The sequence below is a fragment of the Ascaphus truei genome, chromosome 15 (genome assembly GCF_040206685.1).
Source record: "Ascaphus truei isolate aAscTru1 chromosome 15, aAscTru1.hap1, whole genome shotgun sequence".
NCBI classification, from domain to species: Eukaryota; Metazoa; Chordata; class Amphibia; order Anura; family Ascaphidae; genus Ascaphus; species Ascaphus truei.
Window position 1 is genome coordinate 34,393,760 of NC_134497.1, and position 13,226 is coordinate 34,406,985.

General features: G+C 43.0%; 1 protein-coding gene and 1 non-coding gene across 7 annotated transcripts in view; both read left to right on the forward strand.

The window, feature by feature from the left end:
• LOC142466796 (uncharacterized) overlaps window positions 1-13,226 on the forward strand; it is a 361,893-nt gene that overhangs the window by 88,632 nt on the left and 260,035 nt on the right. The gene's annotated exons all lie outside the window — the stretch shown is intronic.
• Window positions 2,071-2,154, forward strand: TRNAL-UAA (transfer RNA leucine (anticodon UAA)). The gene has a single exon. It is a non-coding gene; the product is annotated as a tRNA-Leu (tRNA).

The window sequence follows — 13,226 nt, forward strand, 5'->3', positions numbered from 1 at the left end:
CACCCTCAGACCAACGGTCAAACGGAAAGAATGGATCAGACATTAGAGCAGTATCTCTGATGTTTCGTCTCCGAATCCCAAGACAACTGGGTGGATCTATTACCTTGGGCCGAGTTTGCAATGAACTCTCTTAAAAATTAATCTACACAAGAGCCGCCTTTCTTCATTAATTTTGGATTCCACCCTAACAGTCTTACCCTCTCCTCCCTCCCTTCTGGTGTTCCCGCAGCGGATTCTCATGTCTCCACTCTTTAAAATTCTTGGAGAAAGATTCTAAAGACCCTACAAACTGCGGTTCAAAGACAAAAAACAAAGGCAGATCGACGACGTCAACCGGGCCCTTCGTTTAAACCCGGAGACAGAGTGTGGTTGTCCTCAAAAAATATAAGGCTCAAGACCCCGTCTCAGATATTGGCCCCGAGATTCTTGGGTCCTTTTACGATCCTAGGGAGGATCAATCCGGTCGCATACCGTTTGGCACTTCCTCCCACCATGAGGATTCCTTCAGTGTTCCATGTGTCATTACTCAAACCGGTTATCCAAAGTGCTCACTTCCCGGATCGTTCCCAAAAACCCAAACCTGTGACCATTCACGGCAACAAGAGTATGAGGTTCACTCCATAATCGATTCCCGTTGGTCCAGAGGCAAATTACAGTTCCTTGTTCACTGGAAGGGTTATGGACCGGAGGAACATTCCTGGATTCCGTCTCACCATATTCACGCACCAACACTCCTCAGGCAATTTCGTCGGAAGTTCCCCCCAGAAGCCATGGCACGATCGTCTGGAGGTCGATCCTCAAGGGGGGGATACTGTGACGGATCAGGGGACTCACGCTTCCCAATGTGTCCCCGTCACCTCTGCTCCCACTGCCTCTAACCTTCACCCCTCTCTACCGCATCAATCTGTCACTTCTTCTTCCCGCACCCGTTCCTCTGTGGCGCACCCGGACGCGCGTTTAGATATCACGCGCATTTCCCGCAAGGTGCGCACGCATCCTCAAACACCCGATCCCCCCCCCGCGGCGCTCACGGCTCGCGGCCTCTTCCTATTCCCCCACCTTCCACATTACCTTCTTCCTCCGCCTCTCCAGTCCTCGCCTTCCTTGGCGAGCGCCCCCGCGCCGCAATGCTCTTCACGTTCCCTGGCGCACACGGTGCACGCGCATCAGACCCTTACAGAGGACGCGTGCACACGCTCCAGATATATGCCTTCCCAGAGCTCTGGCTCCACCCCCCATGGCGTACAAGCCATATCCCTGTGTGATTCACCTATCTCCTCCCCTGCTCTTTCTGACCTATCCGTGCTACCTCTCACTCAAGCCTCTGCTCCTCCTTTCTCTCCCATTGGTGCTCCCTCCTTTATAATCCCTGTCTGTCCTCTAGCGCATTGCTTTGCATAGCTTCTTGTGACCCCTGTGTGTGCAGTCTCTATGCTTGGCTCTCCTGTTTGTTTCAGCGCTGGTTCCTGTCTCTGCTTCCCTTTGAATCTCCCTGGCTTGAACTCTAGTAGTAGGGAGGCATACATTATGTCAAACTTTTTTTGACAGGTACCACGCCCCTTTTTCCCCTAAGCCCCGCCCCCTTTTGGCCTTAAACCCGCCCTATGTCCCGCCCCTTCCGTATCCGGTCCCTCCCCTTCCGTATCCGTCCCCGCCCCCTGCGCAATTTTTTTTAGGTTGCCGCCCCTTGCGCCAAAAAAACGCGGTTGACGCCCCCTACGCCAAAAAAAACGCAGTTGACGCCCCCTAAGCCAAAAAAACCGCGGTTGACATCCCCCTGACTCCATTTTTTATTATGATGTGTATTTTTTATTCTTTTTTGTGATTGGTGCGTACTGTTGACGTAGATTGGAGGGGGCGTATACATACGCGGGGCATGTCCGGGCATGTTTATAGGCATTTGGGGAATGCCCGAACATGTTTTTTTTCATACTGGGGCATGTCTGGACATGTTTATTCTGAAATAACGCAGTGCGCATGTCAGAAAAGTTCAAAAGACGTTGAAAAGAGGGCGTAGCATTTTTTTTTAATTTAGACAGAATACGGCTTTAAGAGGCTAAACCCTCAAGTGTCAGGGTGGCCGAGTGGTTTAAGGCGTTGGACTTAAAATCCAATGGACGTATGTCCGCGTGGGTTCGAATCCCACCCCAGACATAATCTTTTTATATATTTTTTTTATTTGTATAGAGTTTGTGTTAGATGTAACAGGGGATACATAAAAATAAAAAGCACAATTGTATGAGTCAAAAATTGCTTATTTTATTTTTAAAAGATACAACAGTTTTGAAGCAGGAAATAATTACATGTCATATTTACAAGTAAAAAAGTAAATAAGGTATTAAACGGCAGTTAAGGCCTTAATAGACTAAATTCATCTAGAGTCGTTAGTTTAGTACGATACATTTTTTAATTTATTTTTTATATGTATAGAGACGGTACAGGGATTAGCCGCAACAGGGGATACATAAAAATAAAAAAGTACAAGTGTATAATCAAAATTGTTTATTTTATTTTTAAAAGCTACAACAGTTTCAAGCAGGAAATAATTACAATTCGTATTTACAAGTAAAAAAGTAAGTAAGGCATTTCAAAAGTCTTTGAAATGCTTTAAAATGCATTTCATAGCAATTGAAGCAATATCCTCATTAGCAGATGGGTGTCGGGACACAATGACAAGCTAGACAAGCACAATTGTTGTTAATTGAGAGCAGAGGTGTCGTGGGAACATCCTCATTGACAGAGGTAAATAAGGCATTTCAAAAGACTTGGAAGAGCTTTGAAATGCGGGAGATAGTACAGGAGGTGTTAAAAGGCTATCCTGTGTGCTGCCTTATGTGAGTTTCAACAGGATATCAGCACAGCTTTAAACAGAGGCTGAAAGCACCATAGAAGCATTATATTGCTTTATGAAACACTATTAAAGAATGCACAGCCATACAAACTCAAAAAAAACGGATGCGCAATTGCGAAAAATATATCACACGCCGAAAACGCCGGGTTCCTTTGGCGGCATACAGAGTTTAAATAATGCAGCACAAAAATACGGTATTTCAAATGCAACGGTCAAAAATTATCTTTCAGAGCAAGATGTCTATTCGTTATACAAACCGGCGCGAAATTTTTTCAAAAGGAATATGATTTTAGTTTCCGATGTGGATTCTCAGTGGCAGGCAGATCTCGTATCAATGATTGATTTTGCCAAGTGTAACGACGGCAACCGGTATATTCTGACGGTTATCGATATTTTGTCAAAATACGCCTGGGCGAAATTGTTGCAAAATAAAACCGGGTTAAGCATCACTAATGCGTTACAGGAGATTTTTTTAGAGGGACGGGTGCCTCAAAAGTTACAAACTGACGGGGGTAAAGAATTCTTGAATAAGAATGTTAATTTACTGCTCAAAAAATATGGCGTTATAAGCTTCATCTCCGGCAACGCCGTTAAGGCAGCCATTGTTGAGCGCTTTAATAGGACATTAAAAACGAAAATGTGGCGTTTTTTCACAGCTCATAATACGTACAGGTACAGCGATGTGTTATCAGACTTAATATACAGCTATAACCACACGACACATCGCACCATTAAGTGTGCGCCAAAGGATGTAACACAAGCAAATTCTCTCACCGTTTGGAATACTATTTATAGGTCCCATGTGTGTTCTAAGAAACTTAAGCCACTTTTCAAAATTGGAGACCACGTTCGGATATCAAAATATAAAGGAGTTTTTACAAAGGGTTATGAACAGTGCTTTACAGATGAAATATTTATTATTGCTGATGTACGCACGAAAGGCGTAAAACCTCTGTATAAGCTTACAGATAGCGCTGGTGAGGCCATAGAAGGCTCATTCTACGCTGAAGAGATACAAAAAATACCAAAGAATTTAAATCGTGTTTACAGAATTGAGAAGATATTAAAACAAAAAAGCGTAAGGCGTAAAATCGTCTACTACGTTAAATGGTGGGGATACCCTACAAAATTCAACAGCTGGATTGAAAAAGCACAACTAACTCGTTTGTAAAAATACGTCACCATGGAGGATATTGCCTTTTATGTAACGTTGCCTAGTAATGCGTCATACGAAACGTTCCCCCAAAATGACATTTCTAATTATACGACAAAACTAGCCAAGCCCATTATTTTAAAAGGTGAATGGGAGGTTGCTTTAACAGAAATACAGTATCCGCATACTTGGAATACATTTGAAAACGTGGACGGTAACGTATCTGTAACACAACTAAGTCCGCAGATATGGAACGCTGCGCCAGACAGCACAATACATGTATCACCGCTAAACGCCATTAAATCAAACTTCATGGTAAAAGCGGGGTATTATAGTGATATTAATGAATTGGTTAGGTCTATTAACGAGGCGCTGGCCATCAGTAAAGTGAAATTGAAATATGACGACTTTGAAAGAACAGTATCTGTTGTGGGCCCACAACGCTTTACAGCCTCAGAGCGTACATTGACCATTCTAGGCATGGATTCTAATAATATCGATAAAATTGAAAAAAGTGCTAAAATATGTGCAGATATAAAAAACGGCTTTTATACAATATTTGTTTATACCGATATCATTATGCATCAACGCGTAGGTCACAGTTTAGTCCCCCTACTGCGTACCGTTGAAATCACCGGCAATAATAATGATATCATTACGCAGCGCTACATAAAGCCTGATTACATACCCGTCAGTAAATATCACATCGATTGCATTACAATCGAGATAAAGAACGACCAAAATAAGAACGTCTCATTCAAGTACGGGAAGTCCATTGTAAAACTACACTTTCGGCCGCGCAAAGGCTCTCTGTATTGAGGGGCCGGCAACATGGTGGCTGTTAAAAATTATGGAGAACCACAGGTTTACAGTATGTACTATAGAGCACAAGCGGGAAATGGCTTACAAGGTTTTCATGGGAGCCCTTATATGTACGGTCGTGGATTAGCAGGCGTTTTCCGCAGTCTGTTTAGGCGGGCGGTGCCGTTATTCAGACGCGGCTTTGATATTGTAAAACCTCATGTAAAAATTGCAGCACTAAATATCGCTAGAGACGTTGTGGGGCGTGTTTCAACCGCGGTGACGAATAAAATGGGTGGTGCAGCACAAGACGGGTCAGGTCTCGTGTACATCAGTAGAAGCAGTGCTAAAGGCAAACGCAAGCGCAGCGTTGCATTCCCACCCAGTACAGCCCGTTATCAAAACAAAAAGAGCAGTCGCAACGTCAGAAAGAAGAAAAAAACCTCGCGACAGAACTTAAACGACATCTTTTGATTCATTTGACAAGACAAAAAAAAAAGTTATTTCAGCATGGCGTTTATTCACACCAACTCCATAGAATGCGCTAAATCTGAACTGGATATCTTTGAAATACAGCCTACACAGACGAGCATAGAAAAAAGTCTGTATGTGGAAATACAACCGTTGGCCGCCCTTTCAGAAACGGCTCCGTTGGAGTTTTATATCGCTGGCAGCGGGGAACATTATTTCGACCTCAATAATACTTTGATTTACATTACGTGTAAGATCGTCAAACAGGACAATACACCGATTGCTGATGGAGCACGCGTGAGTCTAATCAATTATCCGATAGCAACGCTTTTCAATCAGTTAGATGTAACTTTGGGGGACAGACTCATATCGCAATCCTATAATCTGTACGCATATCGGGCGTATATTGAAACAATTCTGAACTATAGCGCTGATGCATTATCCACGCAGTTTACCACCGGCTTATTTTACAAGGATACAGCAGGGCAACACCAAACCCGCACAGTGGGGGGTGATAACCAGGGTTTTACAAAGCGTTCCCAAATGACAGAGCGTGGTAAAGCCGTTGAATTACTAGGACATCTACATAGCGATATAGTTTTTCAAGAGAAGCTTATACTGAACGGTCTGGACTTAAAAATTAAACTCACTAGAAATAAAGATACATTTTGTTTAATGTCTGCTGAGGCTGAGCCGTTTAAGATTCAAATTCTAAACGCATCGCTGTTTGTCAAAAGGGTACAAATTGCGCCGGCAGTGCGCATAGGTCATGCGCAGGGGCTTTTAAGCGGCAACGCAAAATACACTATCGACCGTGTGGGGATGAAAATTTATAGCATCGCGGTCAGAAGCCGCGTATGCAATCTAGAAAACCTGTTTTTGGGGCAGATACCCAAACTGGTCATTATAGGATTCGTTGATAATGACGCTTTTTCTGGTGCTTACGATAAAAACCCCCTTTGTTTCAAGCACAACCATGTGAATTTTGCAGCGCTGTATTTAGACGGCGAACAAATACCGACAAAACCGTTTCAACCAGACTTTGAGAATGCTAATTCTATTAAAGAATACATGGCACTGGTACAAATTGCCGGTAAACAAAATGCAGACGCTGGATTTCTCATTAATCGTGAAGAGTATGTTGAGGGGTACACGCTGTTTGCGTTTGATTTGTCACCCGATCAGGAACGCGGTGGACACTTCGCCATTGTACCCCCTGACAATTACAACATCACAAAAAAACGCTTCTCTACGCCCGCCACACAGTGGCTACTGTATGTGTCTTACAAGAAGAATATAGTTATACAACACGCTTTAAGGGGAGGTGAAAAGAAGGTGGGTAACTATTTTCTGGATGGTTATGCGGTGATTAATGGGGTTCAAACAGCCTTTGAATTCAACGGCTGTTTTTACCATGGCTGTGCCATGTGTTACAATGAAAAAGATACAAACACTGTTACATCTCTTACATATGGTCAATTGTACCATAAAACAGCCATCAAAACACATTTTCTAAAAACCAAATGTGGCTATGCGGTGCGTGAGCTGTGGGAGCACGAGTGGAAACACATGTTAGAGACCGATACGGATCTAAAGGCGTTTCTACTTAAAAGTGATTTTCCACAACCCATGAATCCCCGTGATGCACTTTACGGCGGCCGCACAAATGCTATTAAGCTGTACCACAAAGCGGCGCCCGGTGAGAGTATACATTACTATGATTTTACCAGCTTGTATCCTTTTATCAACAAAACCAAAATGTATCCCACCGGTCACCCTGAGATCATCTATGAGAATTTTCTCTCTTTTGACAAGTACTTTGGGATTGCTAAAGTAAAAGTCTATCCGCCTAGAGACTTATTTTTCCCCATCCTTCCTGTTAAAATGAATGGCAAGCTCATGTTTCCACTATGCAGCACATGCGCCGTCACCAACCAGACGACGCCTTGCTGTCATACGGATGAGGAGCGCTCATTGACCGGTACGTGGTGTACCGTTGAAATTCAGGCAGCGTTGAAGAAAGGGTACCGGCTGTGTAAAATTTTTGAAATTTGGCACTTTGAATGTTATACAGACAAATTGTTTGCTAAATACATTAAGGTGCACCTCAGGGACAAACAGGAGGCATCTGGATACCCCAGCTGGTGTACAGACGAGGCCAAAAAACAAAAATACATCAGCGAGTATTTTTCAAAAGAGGGTATACGTTTACGCGCTGATAAAATAGACATTAACCCGGCAAAAAGACAAATTTCTAAACTGTTTTTAAATTCTTTGTGGGGTAAATTCGGTCAAAAGACTAATTTACAAAATACAAGTATTGTAACAAGCCCTGATGAACTTTTTGGTTACGCCTTTTCAACGCAATACGATGTGTCATCTTTAGACTTCCTAGATGATGACACGGCCATGGTTAGCTGGAAGTATACAAAGGAGGGATACACTGTAGGTCGTAATGTCAATATTTTTATTGCCTGTTTTACGACGGCCTATGCCCGTCTTGAACTGTACAATGTTTTGGACAAGCTACAAGAGCGGTGTCTCTACCATAACACTGACTCTGTTATTTTTGTTAGCAAAACAGGTGACTGGAATCCGCCTCTGGGTGACTACTTAGGGGAGCTGACTAGTGAACTACCGACTGGTACATACATTACAGAATTTGTTTCCGCCGGCCCCAAGACTTACGGTTACAAGCTTTCCACTGGTAAAACGTGTCTAAAAGTTAAAGGTATAACACTGAACGCTGCAAACGCTGAATTGATTAACTTTGACACTTTAAAAGATATTGTCCTGGACTACCCCTTACACTCTGATCCTGAAGATCAGAAAAAGATTGTGGTACAACAGGCTGGGATTGTCCGAAATAAACGTTACTGGCAGATTGAGACTCGTCCTCTACAGAAAACACAAAAGTGTGTGTACACGAAACGACAGCTGACCAACGACTTCACAACCCTACCCTTTGGTTACTAATTATAAATCTGTAATGGATATCAGACTTCAACATCCTTTCTCGTGTATTTTAGCCGGGCCGTCAAATTCAGGGAAAAGCTATTTTGTTAAACAGATTTTGCAACATTCTAGCACTCACTTGTCGCACCGGCCTGATAATATCGTATGGTTTTATGCTTGCTGGCAAAATCTTTATGATGAACTGTTAAGCACTATGGGCCTCATGCAGTAAGCGACGATTATGTGAAATCGGCAAGCTTATCGATTAGTCATGTTATTGGCGGTTTTCCCTCTCCGTATGCAGTAAGTGCCGAATACATTCAAAATCAACCAGAAAACAAATCCGCCCACTCTCACGATGATGAGCCGATCACACACAGGTGTATCGGCGTGCGTGGCGGGGTGCTGTTAGGTTGCACAATCACAAATCTTGCTGAATCAGGCGAAACAAGCATGTTTTTGATTGCGCGCCATATTTAAAGGCAACGTGTACTGCTAATCATTCTCTGTGTTGTTGGGAGTGAGAGAGAGAGAGAGACGCACAGAGCTGGACGATTGAAGATTTGCATATTGACTGAGAGACTTGTTGTGTATTGGGTGAGCTTTGTCCTTTGTTGTTTTGTTTACATCTTTGTCTTGTTTTATATGTGGAAGTGGGTCGTGTGATTGCCTGTACATTTCTTGTCTGTTTTTTGTGAGTGCTGGAAGTATGCCCGCAAAGCGTGGGAAGAGTGATGCTGGTGGGAGTGGGAGTGCTACTCGTGGGAGTACGCGTCGGAGTGAACGTACTGTTCAGGGGAGTGATGTTGCTGGTGCACCGAGTGGTGTTGCTGGGAGTGGGAGTGCTGTTGCTGGGAGTGGGAGTGCTGTTGCTGGGAGTGGGAGTGCTGTTGCTGGGAGTGGGAGTGCTGTTGCTGGGAGTGGGAGTGCTGTTGCTGGGAGTGGGAGTGCTGTTGCTGGGAGTGGGAGTGCTGTTGCTGGGAGTGGGAGTGCTGTTGCTGGGAGTGGGAGTGCTGGTGCTGGGAGTGGGAGTGCTGGTGCTAGGAGTGTGAGTGCTGGTGCTAGGAGTGTGAGTGCTGGTGCTAGGAGTGTGAGTGCTGGTGCTAGGAATGGGAGTGCTGGTGCTGGGAGTGCTGCTGGTGGCGCAGTTGCTGATGGGGTGTCTGGTGGTGGCGTGCTTGCTGGTGGCCAGCTTTTGGAGGCTCTTCCATTGGAAGAAGGAGAGTCCAGTCAGCACCAGCCAAGCTCTGACCCTAAACCTGCTCGGAAAAAACGTGTGGAGAAGCCACGTAATCCTCGCTTCAATGACCAGGAAAATAGGGCTCTTGTCACTGGCATTCTGGAGCACTATGACAGTCTCTATGGACATTTAGTAGGTAAGTGTAACTTTACATTTATTATTCAAATACATGTGATCCTAGGTCATCTGAGTTTTGTTCATATGCAAATATGGGTACACAATATCTTTCTATGTTCATTAGTGTGGAAACACAGCTTTTTATCATGCCTTACAAGGACAAATAAACACAGGCGGTCAATTTGCCAGAACTGCATACAATATGAATGCAACCTTGCTTACATGTATAGGTTTAGTAGTGAATGCTCATGTGCTGCACATATTACACATAAAACAGCATGTTTGCTATCTCTTGGAACAGCTAGCAGTGTAGGAAACTGGTGCTTATATTATTATTAATTTACCTCATATCTTTTATATGTTTTTCAAGGGCGGACAAGTGCAGCAAGCAAAAAAGAAATGTGGGACACAATAGTCATTGGTGTCAATGCCTGTGGGAATAGTGTCAGGGACAAGTATCATTGTCGGAAAAGATTTGATGATATTAGGTCCAAATTGAAAAAGAAAATACAAGACCAACGCGTGCATGCTACTGGCACTGGAGGTGGGCCCACACCACAACGTCTCATATTGACTCCATTGGAGGAGCTGCTTCGGCCAAAATTACTTACCGTCGTCGTGGAAGGCTTGGCTGGTGACCGTGACATTGGAATTTATCCGTCACAATTTCCAGCAGGTGATAAATATTACTGTACTAGGCGTGTCGTTGCTTACAGTTATTTTGCATAGTTACACTGCTTTTTATACTGTCTTCACAATATAAGCATACCTGCATCTATATATGTATATGTCTGATTCTGTATATATATATCTCAAAATAGACATATATGTAGTAGTCCTACTAAAAGCAGTAACTAATATAGCACGTGCCATTGCGTGCTCATTTACATGTGAATTCCCAAAATGCATAGCTGCAGTGGAAGCAATTGATGGTGGGCGAAGATGGGGAACAACAGGGTAGTACACATGTGTAACACATGTTCATGAGAAATTATTAGTAGCTACAGGTACAGAACAGAAATATGTATCATATTATTGTGTATTTTATTGATTTTACTCCGACAAACATGACATTACTGCCTATTTTAAGCATGCATCAAAGAAATTGCATGTAACGGCCTACAAACATCACTGGCACTAACACATCTATAGTTGCTTATGAAAAGGTCCATTTTTGCTTTATGTCATATACAGACAGCATAATGAGGCACACGTATCATATGTTATGTCATTGTTTTCATAACTTAAACACTGCAGATGACTACTTAGCTCATCTACCATTGTGTTAAAGCAGCTGCAATTAATATCTCATCACAGCATACACTTCAACAGAGGGGGTGGGGTTCAGCACACACACTAATTACAGCCTCATTTCACGGTCAACTTAGTTCACACCATTTGCACCTGTTTCAAGTCATTGAAAGGTGTGGCTGATTAGGCTTTTTGGGGAAGGGAATACCTTTCTTACAACCTGAATAGCACAACTGAAGTTAATCACACTCATTTGAAAGCTTAACTCTAGCTACTAAATGCCCCAACAACTCATTACTTATCAAAGCGTACGTCACACATTAGTTCACTCATATCTATAGTTGAACTACTATGAAAGACACATTATCACACACTGCATGTGTTGTCTTGTTGAGTCACAGCCACATTCAGGTGTGCCACATCTTCGATTAATGTACCACACATATCCTCTACCAAAAACAACACTTTTTGCAATATGACCACCTTCATGATAACCATTGTGAATGGTCATCTCATGATAGTTATGTACATTATGATACTGATATCACTACACAACATATGATTTTTATGTACTCATTTAATCTATTTATCCTCACGCATTACTGCAGAAACATAGTATGTTGTATGTTAGGGAACTCAAAAATTCTAAGTACACAGGCATGTACAGTGTTATTACAACTATTTATGTTCACTTTCACACACATTTTCGGTTAAGGAACTGATGTTGTTAGTTAATCATAAATACAGAACATACAATAAGTGTTTGTTCAATATTTACACATGTAAATGTAAAACTTATGTTATTGTTATATATAGTTGCCCCTGGAGGACATGTGTCACCTGAGATGGAACAAGTGTCTTCACCTGGGTCAGCCAGCTCAACACTACTAGAAGGTGAGTGTATCATTTGCTGGCCATATAATATGTGCTCTTCTATATGTTATGTTGTCATGTGCATTATTTGTTTTGCACATCTTCTTTAAATAGGATTACTTAGTGTCAGTGAAAATTAAGTGTAAGGCAACATGTATTGTGTTAGTGATGTTAATTATCATGTAGGACTTCTGAGTTTAGAGCAACTTTTCATTCATTCATATTTCATACTGAGTCCAAACATTATTCGTAAGTCAAGGTAGTTTTTAATGAGGTTATAAAACGTATGCTAACATGTTAGGTGTTACTTAGGACACAGTACAATTACATAGTAACACAGCATACATTAACATGCCATTTAATAATGTGTACATTTCTTTTTAGAACATCATGGTGATGAGGATGATGAGTATGATGAGGATGACGCCACAGAAGAGACTGAAATACAATCATGTGACCATGAAGAGGTGCCAATAGAAACTGTTGTACCGCCAAATCGTCCATCAACTTCCACATACGATGCAATTGTAGCTTCAGAGGGAAAAATAGTGGACGCAGAAAATCGTCGCCATTCAGACATGATGACAGTGCTGGAAAGGATGATTGGACTGCAGGAAGAAACAGTATCACAATTGGCACATCTCCACAGAGTCTTCATTGAAGTGCCTAAACAGTTGCAAAAAATCAACACCTCATTCGAAGCATTAGTTGTTCAGCAAACACAAGCTAATTACTGGAGAATGACTAATGTACCACAATTCAACACCTCCCAGCCAGGATCTGTTCATGCAGGTCAGTTTTCACCACATTCATCTGATATTCATTCACCAGGCCCAAATGTTACCGGTCAAGTAGCAGACATTGCTGTGCAGGTTCCTGATGACATCCTACCGCTGCCATCTGTACAAATTCAGCAGCAGACACCTACAAAGGAGGCGACAAAAACATAACAAGACACACATGAAACAGACCAACCATCACTTGTGCAGTGTCTACCAACTTGCTCACATGTGTCACTGGGCACAAGCCCTGTCCGTGAACAGTCACTACCCAAAAGCCCTGTAGGTGAGTCGCTGCCCAAAAGCCCTGTAGGTGAATCGCTGCCCAAAAGCCCTGTAGGTGAGTCGCTGCCCAAAAGCCCTGTAGGTGAATCGCTGCCCAAAAGCCCTGTAGGTGAATCGCTGCCCAAAAGCCCTGTAGGTGAATCACTGCCCAAAAGCCCTGTAGGTGAGTCACTGGCCACAAGCCCTGTAGGTGAGTCACTGGCCACAAGCCCCGTAGGTGAACAGTCACTGGCCACAAGCCCTGTAGGTGAGTCACTGGCCACAAGCCCCGTAGGTGAACAGTCACTGGCCACAAGCCCTGCCCGTGAAGTGCCAGAGGCCACTCAAAGTGGCTCTGTTGTGCCTAAAGTTGGTGGCAAAAGAAAAAGGAAAATTCAAGAGACAACAAGCAGGCCTGTTACTCGCTCGCAAAAGGAACAAAAAAAATAAATGTTATAATTCAGAAAATAT